This window comes from Pristis pectinata, chromosome 2 (genome assembly GCF_009764475.1).
Source record: "Pristis pectinata isolate sPriPec2 chromosome 2, sPriPec2.1.pri, whole genome shotgun sequence".
Classification (NCBI taxonomy): Eukaryota; Metazoa; Chordata; class Chondrichthyes; order Rhinopristiformes; family Pristidae; genus Pristis; species Pristis pectinata.
In genome coordinates, this window is record NC_067406.1 from 95,151,512 (window position 1) to 95,166,623 (window position 15,112).

Sequence of the window (15,112 nt, forward strand, 5' to 3'; positions counted from 1 at the left end):
TAACTTAAACAAATAGTCTCATGCTTCAAATGTATTAGCTTCAGTAAAATATTTCTGATATGTCTTAGTTCATTAATCATTACTGCCTTTGAGCAATGTTCCAATAGATTGTTAAGGCAATATATATTAACTACAATATATATTAACTGTTACAAAATAATGACAATCAGTTTAACATGGAGTAATGTCAAGAAGCAGAACATGATAGTCAATTAAATCAAAAATAATATGAACTGAAAAGAGTGTGCTGAAGCAGAACCAAGGTGAGAACATGCAGACTGCATGGGTCAAGAGGCTGAGGCGAAGCAGAGTTAAATGTCAAAAAAAGATATAACCAGGGACAAAGCAACAATACAGTCTGCAAGGGATGTACTGATGCCTCTAATAACAAAAATGTCAAATAAGTCTGTAAGGAATATGGTTGAGACATGGTTGCAAGAGGGACAGGACTGCCAGCTCAATGAATCAAGATAAAGTCTGGACCTCGGGGGAAAGCATTAAATTACGGCAAGGCAAATTACAGCATTATTAGGCAGTAGCACAGAAGAGTAAATTGGGAGCAGCTATTATTGGGCAAGTCCACATCTGACATGTGGGAGTCATTTAAAGATCAGCTGATCTGAGTTCAAATCTGGCATGTTCCAGTAAGGAGGAAGGACAAAGATGGTAAGGTTCAGGAACTTTGGATGATGAGAGAGGTTGTACATTTAGTCAGAAAGAAAAAGGAAGCATATGTAAGGTTCAGGAAGCTGAAATTGGACTTAGCCTTTGAGGAATATAAAGAAAGCTAAGAAAAACTTAAGCAAGGAATTAGGAGGGCCAAAAGGAGTTGTGAAATGCCCTTGGCAAGTCAGATTAAAGGTATTTTTAATGTAGATATTTCTTATGTATGTTAAAGACAAGAGGGTAACTAGGAAGAGGTAAGACTGCTCAAGGATAAAAGAGGGAATTTACGCTTGGAGTCAGAGGATATCAGTGAAGTGTTTTGCTTTGGTATTCACTAAGGAGAAGGTCATGGAGGATAATGAGATCAGTGTAGAGTATAATAATATGCAAGGGCCAAAAGGGCATTTTGAGATCAAGAAGGAGATAGTTTTGGATCTCTTGAAGAGCATTAAGGTGCATAAATTCCTAGGGCCTGATAGGATCTATCCCAGGCTATTCAGAGAGGCAAGAGAGGAGATTACTGGGGCTTTGACAAAGATTTTTGTATCCTCTCTAGCCACAGGCAAGTCCCGGAGGAATGGAGAGTTGCCAATGCAGTTCCTTTGTTTAAAATGGAAAATAGGATAATCCAGGAAATTATAGACCAACAAGTCTCACACCCATGGTAGGGAAGCTATTAGAGAAGATTCTTAGGGATAGGATTTACTTACATTTTGAAGGATATGTGCTAATTAGGGACAGTCAACATGACTTTGTGTTGGGTAGGTCATGTCCTACAAACTTGAGTGAGTTTTTTGAGAAGGTGACCAAGGTGATTGATGAGAGTAGGGCAGTGGATGTTGTCTACATGGACTTCAGTAAGGTGTTTGGCAAGGTCCCTCATGGTAGGTTGATCAGGAAGATTAAGATGCATGGGATCTATGCTGCATTGGTAGTTTGGATTCAGAATTGGCTTGCCCATAGAGAAATCAGAATCAGAATTAGGATCAAGTTTATTATCACTGACATATGCCATGAAATTTGTTGTTTTGGGTCAGAAGTACAGTACAAAATATAAAGATTACTTTAAGTTACAAAAATAAATAAATGGTGTAAAAGAGGAATAACGAGGTAATGTTCATGGGTTCATGGACCATTCAGAAATCTGATGGCAGAGGGGAAGAAGCTGTTCCTGAAACATTGAGTGTGAGTCTTCAGGGTCTTATACCTCCTCCCTGATGGTAGCAACGTGAAGAGGGCATGTCCCGGACGGTGAGGGTCCTTAATGATGGATGCTGCCTTCTTGAGGCACCGCCTCTTGAAGACGTCCTCGATGGTGGGGAAGGTTGTGCCCATGATGCAGCTGGCTGAGTTTACAACCCTCTGCAGCCTTTTTTGATACTGTGCATTGCAGTCTCCATACCAGGCTGTGATGCTACCAGTCAGAATGCTCTCCACCGTACATATGTCGAAATTTACAAGAGTCTTTGGTGACATACCAAATCTCCTCAAGCTCCTAAGAAATAGAGCAGCTGACATGCCTTCTTCATGATTGCATCAATGTGTTAGGCCCCGGATAGATTCTCTGAGATGTTGATGTTCAGGAACTTGAAGCTGCTCACCCTTTCCACTGCTGACCCCTCAATGAAGTGCATGTTTTCCTGAGTTCCCCTCCCTGAAGTCCACAATCAGTTCCTTGGTCTTGCTAATGTTGAGTGCAAGGTTGTTGTTGTGACACCACTCAACCAGCCGATCTATCTCACTCCTGTACGCCTCCTCGTCGCCATCTGAGATTCTGCCAACAACAATGGTGTCATCGGTGAATTTATAGAGAGAGTAGAGCAGTGGGCTAAGCACACATCCTTGAGGTGCGGCTGTGTTGATTGTCAGTAACAGAGGGTAATGGTGGAAGTGTGAATATATTAAAGAGGATTTGTCTGGCGATTGGGATATTAATCAAGCAGGAATGTACTTAACAAGGGCTTGTTGTCAAACAAATTAGATTTAGGGGTACTGTGCCAATGAAGAGACTTATAAATGCAGAAAGAAAAACATTAGCAAAATTGAAGCATTGAAGATAACAGGGGACATGTCTGGTATTTGGAAAATCTTAAGATAAGGAATAGTCTGGGATCCAAAGAAGGAAACTATTGAGGAAGAGGAATGGCAGGGGTGACATAATTGATGATGTCGGTTAGCACGTAAGACCAAAGAGAAGTTGCTTGTAAAAATACAGGATTCAAGACAGAGGGTAAGTGCAACCAAAAGGAAAAGTAGCAAAAGGGCACAGTGGGAGGGATCGAGACTGTGTCACAGTTACTGTTGATATGGTTAAATACTATGTATTTGTACTAAATTACTTCATAAATCCTTTGTGGTTGTAACTAATGTATTTTTGACCATAGTGGTTTCTTCTCACAAACAAGATGCTTCAGTTAAATTAAAATGAACTTTGAAAATAAGATAAAACTGGAAATGAAAGATCTTTACATTTGTTTTGAAAACGTTTAGGGCATTCCATACATTTTTGGCAATCATAAAAGGATGCATTAACCTCAGAGGGAGTGCAGGGCTCATTCAACTGAATGATACCATGTTGAAAGGCAAGACCTAGTGGAAGTAGATTGGAAGCAGCTAATAGAGGGGAAAACAAATCTGATAAGTAGAATATGCTTAAAAGCATGATAGTAAGAGTTCCAAGCCAAATGTGGTAAGTAAATTGGTTTATTATTGTCAATATGTACAGGGGTACAGTGAAAAACTTTGTTTTGCATGCCGTCCGTGCAGATTATTTCATCACATCAGTGCATCAAGGTAGTAAAAGGGAAAAGCAATAACAGAATGCAGAATATTGTGTTACAGTAACGGAGAATGTACAGTGCCAGCAGACAATAAGGTGCAAGGCCATGAAGAGGCAGATTGTGAGGTCAAGAGTCCATCTTATCATACAAGAGGTCCATTCAGTGGTCTTATAACAGTGGGATAGAAGTTGTCCTTGAGCCTGGTGGTCCATGCTTTCAGGCTTTTGTACCTTCTGCCCAATGGGAAGAGGAAGAAGAGACAATGTCTGGGGTGGGAGGGGTCTTTGATTATGTTGGCTGCTTTACCGAGGCAATGAGAAATGTGGACAGAGTCCATGGAGAAGAGATTGGTTTTTGTTACATGCTGAGCTGTGTCCACACTCTCTGCAGTTTATTGCGGTCTCGGGCAGAGCAGTTGCCATATGTGACATATAAAATTGGTCAGGGTCAACATGGACATGCTGAATTTCTTCAGCATCCTGAGGAAGTAGAGGCACTGGTGTACTTTCTTGGCCATGGCATCTACATGTTTGGACCAGGACAGGCTATTTGTGATGTTTACTCCAAGGAACATGAAGCTCTAAACCATCCCCATTTCAGCACCATTGATGTAGGAGCATGTGCACCAAATCCACCTCCTTCATGAATACAATGACCAGCTCTTTTGTTTTGCTGACATTGAGGGAAAGGTTGTTGTCATGGCACACAAGGCTCCCTATCTCCTTTCTGTATTCCAATATCATTATTTGAGATACTGTTGTGTGAAACGGTTCTTTGATGTCTTAAATGTAGAGGAAATCTGGACACAGTCTTTGTAATTTAAAAATGGTTTATTAACAAAGACAAACGCGGGGACAGAATGAATGGGAACAGATGCACACTCACACACTCTCAAGCAGGAGATCGGAAATGTGGAGGGAATCGCAACAGGGGGTGAGGTGCACAGACACACACACACACACACACACACACACACACACACACACACACACACACACACACGATAACTGGGTACAAATGATCAAGGAATAAACAATACAATGTTTGAACACCCTGATTCTGGACAAACATTGGCTCTTTGGTCTCGGGAGTCCTTAACTAACTGCCCTGAAGTAGTGCACAGCTTACCTCAACATCCTCAGAGACTGAGAGAGAGAAAACCAAACATGGAGCACTTTTATACTGCTGGGGGGCTGGGTGGCCCAGCAAGGACAAAGGTGTTTTAAATGGGCCAATGGTAGGTGTGCCCAGGAACAAAGGTGCTCACACAGACCAATCCGAGTGGTCCAGCAAGGACAAAGGTGTTTACCTAGTGGGGTGGAGCCAAACCTTGATTGACAGTGGTGTCGCTTTCGGCCATGTGCTCAATGGTGTCATCCCAGCCAGAGGGGTCACTGTTGTCACAGTCACATGACAGCCATGACCTTTTACACTACAGATACATCCCACTATGGTACTATCATCTGCATCATTGTAGATAGAGTTAGAGCAGAATCTAGCCACACAGTCGTGAGTGTATAGTGGGGGCTGAGGAAGCAGCCTTGTAGGCCACCAGTGCTGAGAATAATCATTTCAGTGGTGTCACTGTCTATCCTTACTAATTGCGGTCAGGAAGTCATGGATTCAGTTGCAGAGGGAGGTGTTGAGTCCCAGCTCTAGGAGTTTACAGATGAGTTTGCTTGGAGTTGTAGTGCTGAAGGCAGACCTGTAGTCACCTGTGGTACACAGTCCTCTACACGCTTGCTGATAAAGTCTGTGACAGTGGTGACATACTCATTTAGGTTGGTTGCTGAGTCTTTGAATATGGACCAGTCTACTGACTCAAAGCTGTCATGGAGAAGCTCATCTATTTCCTCAGACCAGCACTGCATGACTTTTACTGGATCCTCAACATCTCAGGTTCGGGGAATCATAGTAAATAAAGGATATTGAAGGTATGGGAAATCGGTATCGAATGAGTTCTTTGAGGTTTATAGGGGGTAGAATCATAGAATTGCAGAGTTTAACAGCATAGAAACAGGTCCTATGGCCCATCAAGTCTGTATTGACCATCATACTTGTCTATACTAATCCCACGCCTGCATTAATTCCATATCCTGCCATGCCTTGCTCATTCAAATACCTATCAAGGTGCCTCTTAAATGTTCTGACTGTTCCTGCCTCCACCACCTCCTCTGGCAGCTGCAAACTGTATTCCAGATACCAACTACCATCCCTGTGAAAAATGTACCCTTTGATTCCACTTTAAACCTTCACCTTGTCACCTTTAACCTATGCCTTCAGGTTTTAGATCCCACTACCATAGGAGACAGAGTCTGGCTACATACCCTATCTATGCCTGTCATAATTTTTTATACCTCTAACATGTCACCTCTCAGTCTTCTCTGCTCCAGGGAAAACAGACCCAGCCTATCCAATCTCTCTTGATAACTCAAGTCCTTCAATCCAGGCAAGATCTTTGTGAATTTTCTCTGTAGCTTAATCAGATCTTTCCTGTGGTGTGGCGACCAGAACTACACACAATACTCCGAGTGTGACATAATCAGCGTTTTCCACCATTGTAACATGATGTCCCAACTCTTGTACTCAATGCGACGGTTGAGGAAGGCAAGCACACCATACGCCTTCTTCACTACCCTGACTATATGTGTTGCAACTTTCAGGGAACTATGGTACTTGTACACCTGTGTCTTGCCTTCCAACCACACTCCCAGGGATCCTGCCATTCACTGTGTTGTCCTGCCCTGGTTTACTTTCCCAAAATGCATCATTTTGCATGTTCAAGTTAAGTTCCATCAGCCATTCCTTTGCCCACTTTCCCAGTTGATCTATATCCTATTGTAACCTTTGAAAATCTTCTTCATTTTTGGTGACACTTGCTTAGTTACTAATCATTCCACCTACATTTTCATCCAAAACATGAACAACAGAGGCCCCAGCATTGATCCCTATGACACACCACTGGTCACATGCCTCCGATCTGAAAATTAACCCTCAACTACCACTCTCTGCCTCCTACCACCAAGCCAATTTAGTATCCAATTTTCTAACTCACCCTGGATCCCACCTATTCTAAACATTTGGACTAGACTACCATGTGGAACCTTGTTGAAGGCCTTACTGAAGTCCCCATAGCTAACTTCTACTACCCTGTCCTTGTCAATCCTCTTGGTCACCTCTTCAAAAAACTCAAATTCATGAGATATTATTTTCCAAGCACAAAACCAGGCTGACTATCCTTGCCTTTTTAACTGCAAATAAATCTTATCTCTCAGAATCCCTTCCAATGACTTTCCCGGCACTGATGTTGGGCTCACTGGCCTGTAGTTCTCTGGCTTATCCCTTCTGCCCTTCTTAATTAAAGGCACGACATTAGCCATCTCCAGTCTTCCAGTACCTCACCTATGGTTAACAAAGCTACTAAACTGTTGGAAAGAACATAAGACAAAAATTAGGAGGGCAAAAGGGGCCATGAAATGACATTGGCAAGTAGGATTGAAGAGTATCCTAAAACCTTTTATATGTATATTGGAAGCAAGAGGGGAGCTAAGCAAAGAGTAGGTCCCCTTAGGTCCCCTTAGTGTGGAGCCGGGATATGAGCGAGGTCTGAAACGAAAACTTCTCATTGGTATTCAGCAGGGTGAAGTATGTGGAGGACAGAAAGTGTATCAGGGATACACTGATATTCTGGAGCATTGGGAAAGAAGAAGTGCTAGAATTATTGGTACAAACTAAGGTGGATGAGTCCCCAGGGTCAGACCAGATCTACCCAAGGATGCTCAGGGAAGCAAGGAAGGAGATTGTTGGGGCTCCAATGGAGAATTTTGCATATTTGTTAGCCATGGATGAGGTAACAGAAGGCTGGAGCATAGTTTATGTTGTCCCTCTGTTGTTCAAAAAGGGTGGTGGGGATAAGTATGGAAACCACAGGTCAGTGAGGCTTACATCAGTGGTCGAGAAGTTATTGGAGAAGATTCTGAGGGACAGGAATTATATTACCTTGAAAAAGTTGGGACTGATTAGGAGGAGTCAACATGGATTGAGCATGGGAAATCATGTCTCACAAATTTGATTATTTTGAGGACGTAACTAAGAAAACAGATTAAACCAGCACAGTAGGCATGGTTTCCATGGACTTCAATAAGGATTTTGATGGAGTCCCACATGGTGGGCTGGTCCAGAAGGATCTGTTGGCAGAATGGTCCAAAATTGGCTTGACAATAAGGCATAGCGGGTAGTGGTGGATAATAGGTATTCTGCTGTCTGGAAGCCTGTTAGAAGTGGTCAACCACAGGGATTGGTATTGGGACATTTGATGTTTGTAATATGTATAAATGATTTGGGTGAGAACGTAGGTGATCAGATTGGTAAGTTTGCAGATGATATGCAAATATATGGAGCTGCAGATAGCCCAGAAGGTTGTCCAAGGATAGATCAGCCAGAAAGTTGAATGGAGAGGTGGCAAATGGAATTTAATCCAGATAAATGTGAGGTAATGCACTTTAGGAAGTCAAATTTTGCAAGGATATATCAAGTAAATGGTATATTTACTCAATATATCCTTGCAGAATTTGACTTCCCAAAGGAAGTGGAGGATAGTGAGTTCAGGGAAGGAATGTTTGGTAGTCTGGAGCATGTCAGTATTAAGATGGAGGTGTTAGATGTCATGGATTGCATATGGGTTGATAAATCCTCAGAGCCATTTGGCAGCCTTGCCTCCATAGACCAAGGCATTGAGTATAAGAGTTGGGATGTCAGGTTGCAGTTGTAACATACGTTGGTTAGACTGCACTTGGAGTATTGTGTACAGTTCCATACACCACACTACAGGAAAGATGTGGTAGCAATAGAGAGTGCAGAAATAATTCACCAGGATGTTGCCTGGAATGGCTGTAATTAGGAGGACAGATTGGATTGGCTGGTTTTATTTTCACTAAAACGTAGGAGGCTGAGGGGTGACCTGATAGAAGTTTATAAAGTTATGATTAAGGAGAATCCTATGTTATTCCATAAGTATATTAGGAGCAAGAGGGTAGTCAAGGAAAGAGCAGGACACTTTAGGGACCAAAGGGGTAATCTCTGTGTGGAGCCAAGGCATGTGGGCTAAATGATGTTTCTCATCTGTATTTACCAAGGAGAAGGTGTGGCAGATAGTGAGCTCAGGAAGGGGATGTGATGGCCTGGAGCATGTCAGTATTAAGACAAACGTGTCATGGAATGCATAAGGGTGGATAAATCCTCAGATATAGGACACAAAGGAAGAGAAAGCTGGGGCTGTAACGGAGATTTTTCCATCTTTGTTAGCCACAGGTGATATACAAGAAGACTGGAGGATAACTAATGTTGTTCCTTTATTTAAGAAGGGCAGAAGGGCCATTTTGTAGCAGCCATTTCGGGAGTGGCCGTGTTTGAGCTATAAGTGCTGTGGTTGAGTATATGTGCTAAGACTTTGGTTCAGGGGGCTTTGATGAGAGGAGGCTGAGCAGGTAAGGTTTTCCTTAGTATTACTCTCCCTATTAGCGTAGCTGGGATGGCCGTTAGGGCAGTGGAATGCTCCTCCTGCAGGATGTGGGAGATCACAGAGAGTGCCAGTGTCCCTGATCACTTCACCTGTCAGAAGTGTGCCCAACTGCAGCTCCTGACTGACCACGTGAAGGAACTGGAGCTGAAGCTGGACGTACTGTACTTAGGGTCGTCCGGGAGGCTGACAGCATCATTGACAAGAGTTTCAGCAAGGTGGTCATACCAAAGGCGCAGACAGCAGGTAGTTGGGTGACCACCAGGAAAGGTAGAGTAAGCAGGCAGACAGTGCAGGATTCCCCTGTGGCCATTCCTCTCAGCAATAGTATACCCCTGTGGATACTGCTTTGGGGGGGGGGGGGGTTGGCGGGGGTGGAATGACCTATTAGGGCACAGCAGCAGCCAGGTCAGTGGCACTGTGGCCGGCTCTGAGGCTCAGCAGGGAAGGGTAAAGTCAGGCAGAGTAATAGTGGTGGGGACTCAGTAGTTAGGGAGATAGACAGGAGATCCTGTGGCAGCAAAGGAGATGCCAGGATGATGTGTTGCATCTTGTGCCAGGGTCAAGGATGTCTTGGAGTGGCTGCAGAACATTCTCAACAAGGAGGGTGAGGAGGTTGTAGTGCACATTGGCACCAATGACATAGGTAGAAAGTAGGAAGAGGTCCTATGCAGTGAGTACAAGGAGTTAGGAAAGAGGCTGAAAAGCAGAACCTGAAAGGTACTAATTAAACCTGGTGCCACATGCTAGTCAGAACAGGAATAGAAAGATATGAATGTGTGGCTCAAGAATTGATGCAGGCAGTAGGGTTTTGGGTTCTTGGATCATTGGAACCTCTTCTGGGGCAGGGGCGAACCTGTAAAGGAGGGACGGGTTGCACCTTAGCTGGAGGGGAACCAATATCCTGACTGGAAAGTTCACTAGTACTACTCATGAGGGTTTAAACTGGTTTAGCAGGGGGATGGGAACCAGAGCACCAAGACAGTAAGTGGAGGGACTGAGAAGATGTCATGACCTGTAAGTCTGAAAGGAAGAACAGACAGGAGCAATGTAACAGACACAATGGAACAAACAGGTTGAAGGTGGGTTTACTTTAATGCCTGGAGTATTATGGGTAAGGGTGATGTATTCAGAGCATGGATCAGTACATGGAACTAATGCCTGGAGTATTATGGGTAAGGGTGATGTATTCAGAGCATGGATCAGTACATGGAACTATGATGTTGTGACTGTAACAGAGGTTGAGGGAGGGACAGGAATTGATGCTTAATGTTCCAGAGATTTCATGTCTTAGAAAAGATAGAGAGGAAGGTAAAAGAGGCAGTGGGGGGGTGGGGGGGGGAGTGGTGGAGTTGCACAATTAATCAGGGACAATATCACAGCTGCACTCAGTGGGGATGTAATGGAGGGCTCACCCACTGAGTCGTTATCAGTAGAACTCAAAATTAAGAAAGGTGCAATCACTCTGATGAGATTATACTACAGACCCCCCTCTCCCAATAACCACCAAGACGCTGAGGAGCAGATATGCAGGTAGATAGGGAAATATGCAAAAACAACAGGGTTATTGTGGTGGCTGACTTCAACTTCCCCAATATAGATTGGGACCTCCTTAGTGTAAAAGGTATAGATGGGGCAGAATTTGTTAGGTGCATCCTGGAGATTTCTCAAATCAGTATGTAGATAGTCCAATAAGAGGAGGGTCCATATTGGACCTGGTGTTGGGAAATAAGCCTGGCCAGGTGACTGACCTTTCAGTGGGAGAACAGTTTAAGAAGAGTGACCACAACTCCTTAAGTTTAAGGTAGCTATAGATAAGGATAAACATGCAGAACTCGACAGTTTCATAAATTTCACCACAAATTTTCACCCTGCTCTCCAATTCATTTGGACTATCTCAGACACCTCTCTCTCCCTTGTGTTATAAGTGAGTGTTGTGGTTCCTCAAGTGTAGTCCAGCCGCTCTCTTGTAAAGAGTTTGTATGTTCTTCCCGTGTCTGCGCAGGTTTCCTCCGGGTGCTCTGGTTTCCTCCCACGTTCTAAAGAGGTACGGGTTAGGAAGTTGTGGGCATGCTATGTTGGTGCTAGAGGTGTGGTGACACTTATGGGCTGCCCCCAGAACACTAGACGCAACGATTGATTTCACTCTGTGTTTTGATGTACTAATAAAGCATCTTATCTTTTCTTATCTCCATCTCAGGAGATTCCTTATCCTCCAACATTTTCTACAAACACACTGATGCCCACAACTACCTCAATTACAACTCCACCCACCCTGTCTCTTGCAAGAGTCCTATCCCTTTTTCTCAATTTCTCCATCTCCACCGCATCTGCTCCCATGATGAGGCTTTCCACTCCAGGATATCCAAGATGTCCAACTTCTTTTCTAACTGTCGCTCCTCTCGACTGTGGTCGAGAGAACTCGCACCCGCATCGCTGTCATTTCCCGCACCTCTGCTCTCACCCCTCCCCACCCATTTCTGCCTTCCACAGGGACTGGTCTCTCCGCGACTCCCTAGTTCACTCCTCCCCCCCCACCAATCCCGCTCCCACCCCAGGGACTTTCCACTACCCCCACCATTGGTGCAACACCTGGTCCTACACCACCTCCATCACCTCCATCCAGGAACACAAACAATCCTTTCTGGTGAGACAGAGATTTATCTGCACCTCCCTTAATATCACCTACTACATTCAGTGCTCCAAGTGTGGCCTCCTCTACATTGGCGAGACCAAACACAGAGTAGGTGACCATTTTGCAGAACACCTGCGCTCCATCCATAACTGCGATCTGCATCTCCCCATTACCAGTCACTCCATCACAGATATGTCAGTCCTTGGCCTCCTCCACTGGCAGGAGAATTCCAAGCGTAAACTGGAGGAACAGCACCTCATTTTCCGTCTTGGAACTTTGCAGCCTAATGGCATGAACATCGAATTCTCCCATATTAAGTAGTCCCCACAACCCCCTTTTCTCCAGCACTTTTCTCCATGCCTCTTTTCTTCCCTTTCCTAGCCTATCTCCCAGTGTGGAGTGTGCTAATATGCTTGGGCATTTCCAGGGCCAGATGGGATATACGCCAGGTTATTGAGAGAGGTGATTGCTGAGGCCTTGACCAAGATCTTCATGTCCTCTCTCACCACAGATGAGGTCCCGGAGGACTGGTGAGTAGCTAATATTGTTCTATTATTCAAGAAAGGAAACAGGGATAATCCCGGAAACTATAGATCGGTGAGTCTCACGTCAGTGATAAGGACGCTACTGAAGAGGACTTTTAGGGATAGGATCTATGAGCATTTGGAAAACTGTGGCCTAATCAGGGACAGTCAGCATGGCTTTATGTGGGTCAAGTCGTGTCTTACTAACCTGATGGAGTTTTTCGAGCAGGTGACAAAGGTGAAGGTGGAGCTGTGGATGTTGTCCACATGGATTTTAGTAAAGCGTTTGACAAGGTCCCTCATGGGAGGCTCATCCAGAAGATTAAGATGCATGGGATGCACAGTGACTTGGCTGTTTGTATTCAGAATTGGCTTACCCATAGAGGACAGAGGGTAGTGGTTGATGCAACTTACTCTGGCTGGAGGTCCATTACTAGTGGTGTTCTGCAGGGATCTGTACTGGTATCTCTGCTGTTTGTGATTGACCTGGATGAAAATGACCTGGATAAAAATGACCTGGATGAACATGTAGATGGGTGGGTTAGTAATTTCTCAGATGATACAAAGATTGGTGGCATTGTGGATAGTGTAGAAGTTTGCCAAAGGATGCAGCGGGATACAGATCAGTTGCAGATATAGGCGGAGAAATAGCAGATGGAGTTTAACCCGGCCAAGTGGGAGATCAAATGTAAAGGGACAGTGCACTGTTAATGGCAAGTCCCTTAATCAGTGTTGATGTGCAGAGGGATGTCGGGCTCCAAATCCATAGCTCCCTGAAAGTGGCTACACAGGTCAACAAAACAAAAGAGCTGGTCATTGACTTCAGGAAAGGGGGCAGTGTACATGCACCTGTCTACATCAATGGTGCTGAGGTTGAGAGGGTTGAGAGCTTCAAAGTTCCTGGGAGTGAACATCACCAACAGCCTTTCTTGGTCAAATCACATAGATGCCACAGCCAAGAACGCTCACCAGTGCCTCTACTTCCTCAGGAGGCTAAGGAAATTCGGTTTGTCCCCTTTGACTCTCACCAACTTTTACCGATGCACCATAGAAAGCATCCTATCTGGATGTATCATGGCTTGGTACGGCAACTGCTCTGCCCAGAATCGCAAGAAACCACAGAGAGTTGTGGACACAGCCCAGCGCATCATGGATACCAGCCTCCCCTCCTTGGACTCTGTCTTTACCTCTCACTGTCTTGATGAAGCAGCCAGCATAATCAAAGACCCCACCCACCAGGCCATCCTCTCTTTTCTCCTCTTCCATCGGGTAGAAGATACAGGAGCCTGAGGGCACGTACCACCAGACTTAAGGACAGCTTCTACCCCACTGTGGTAAGACTATTGAACGGTTCCCTTATACAATGAGATGGACTATGACCTCACGATCTACCTTGTTGAGACCTTGCACCATATCGTACTGCACTTTCTCTATAGCTGTGACACTTTACTCTGTACTGTTATTGTTTTTACTTGTACTATATCAATGGACTCTGTACTAACGCAATGTAACTGCACTGTGTAATGAATTGACCTGTATGATCAGTATGCAAGACAAGTTTTTCACTGTACCTCGGTACAAAGTGACAATAATAAACCAATACTAATGCCAATACCATATGGCATGCTTGCCTTTATTAGTTGAGGCATTGAGTTCAAGAGTCAGGAAGTTATGTTGCAGCTTTATAAAACTCTGGTTAGGCCGCATCTGGAGTATTGCATTCAGTTCTGGTTGGCCCATTATAGGAAGAATGTGGAAGGTTTGGAGAGGGTGCAGAAGAGGTTTACCAGGCTACTGCCTGGATTAGAAGGCATGAGACAAATTTGCGTTGTTTGGTGGAGGCAAATACAATAGAGGCATTCAGGAAGCTCTTAGGTAGGCACGTGAATGTGCAGAGAATGGAGGGATATGGACATTGTGTAGGCAGAAGGGATTAGTTTAGTTAGGCATTTAATTACTAGTTCAATTAGTTTGGTACAACATCGTCAGCTGAAGAGCTTGTTCCTTGGCTGTACTGTTCTATGTTCTAAGCTTCTGCAATGTTACTGGGAATGCTATTTCTGAAGCATTCACATAAAAGATATCACATCTTCACTGGTATCACAGTTTCAGAAAAGCATGACAACCCGAGGCCGTCACCATAATGCCTGTTCCTGTTCTGTACTGTTCTATGTTCTATGTTCTAGAAGGTATAAGCCAGAGAACCACAGGTTGGTGATCTTCATATCAGTGGTTGCGAAATTATTGGAGAAAATTCTAAGGGACGGGATTTATGTTCATATAGGAAACAGGGACTGATTTGGGAGAGACAGCATGACTTTGTGCAATCACTAAGTTGAATGAATTTTTTGAGGAGGTAGCCAAAGAAATTGATGAAGGCAGGGCAGCAGATGTTGAGTATATAGACTTTGGTGAGGCATTTAACAAGGGCCCGCATGGTAGGTCAGTCTAAATGTTAATATGAGCTGGCTAATTGGATCCAATATTGGTTAGCGGAAGGAGTCAGTGGGTGGTAGTGGACAGTTGTTATTCAGATTGGAGGTGTGTGACCAGTGGTGTGCCACAAAAATTGGTGCTAGGTCCACTGTTGTTTCTTACCTAAATTAATGATTTGGATGACAATGGCTAGGAAGTTTGCAGATGACACCAAAATTGGTGGTGTAGTGGTCAGTGAAGAAGGATGTCTATGATTACAATGGGATCAAGATGAACTGGGGTAGTGGGACAAAGAACAGCAGATGGAATTTATCTTGGACATTTCTGGATATTGAGTAGGCAGAAGGGATTAGTTTAGTTACTAGTTTAATTAGTTCAGCCCAACATAGTGGGCCAAAGGGCATGTACCTGAGCTGTAGTGTTCTATGTTCTAAGTGCGAGGTGTTGCATTTTGGTCCATTAAAACAGGGCACCATTTACACAGTAAGTGGCAGGGCCCTGGAGAGTGTTGTAGAAGAGAGAGACCTAGGAGTACAAATACATATTTCCCTGA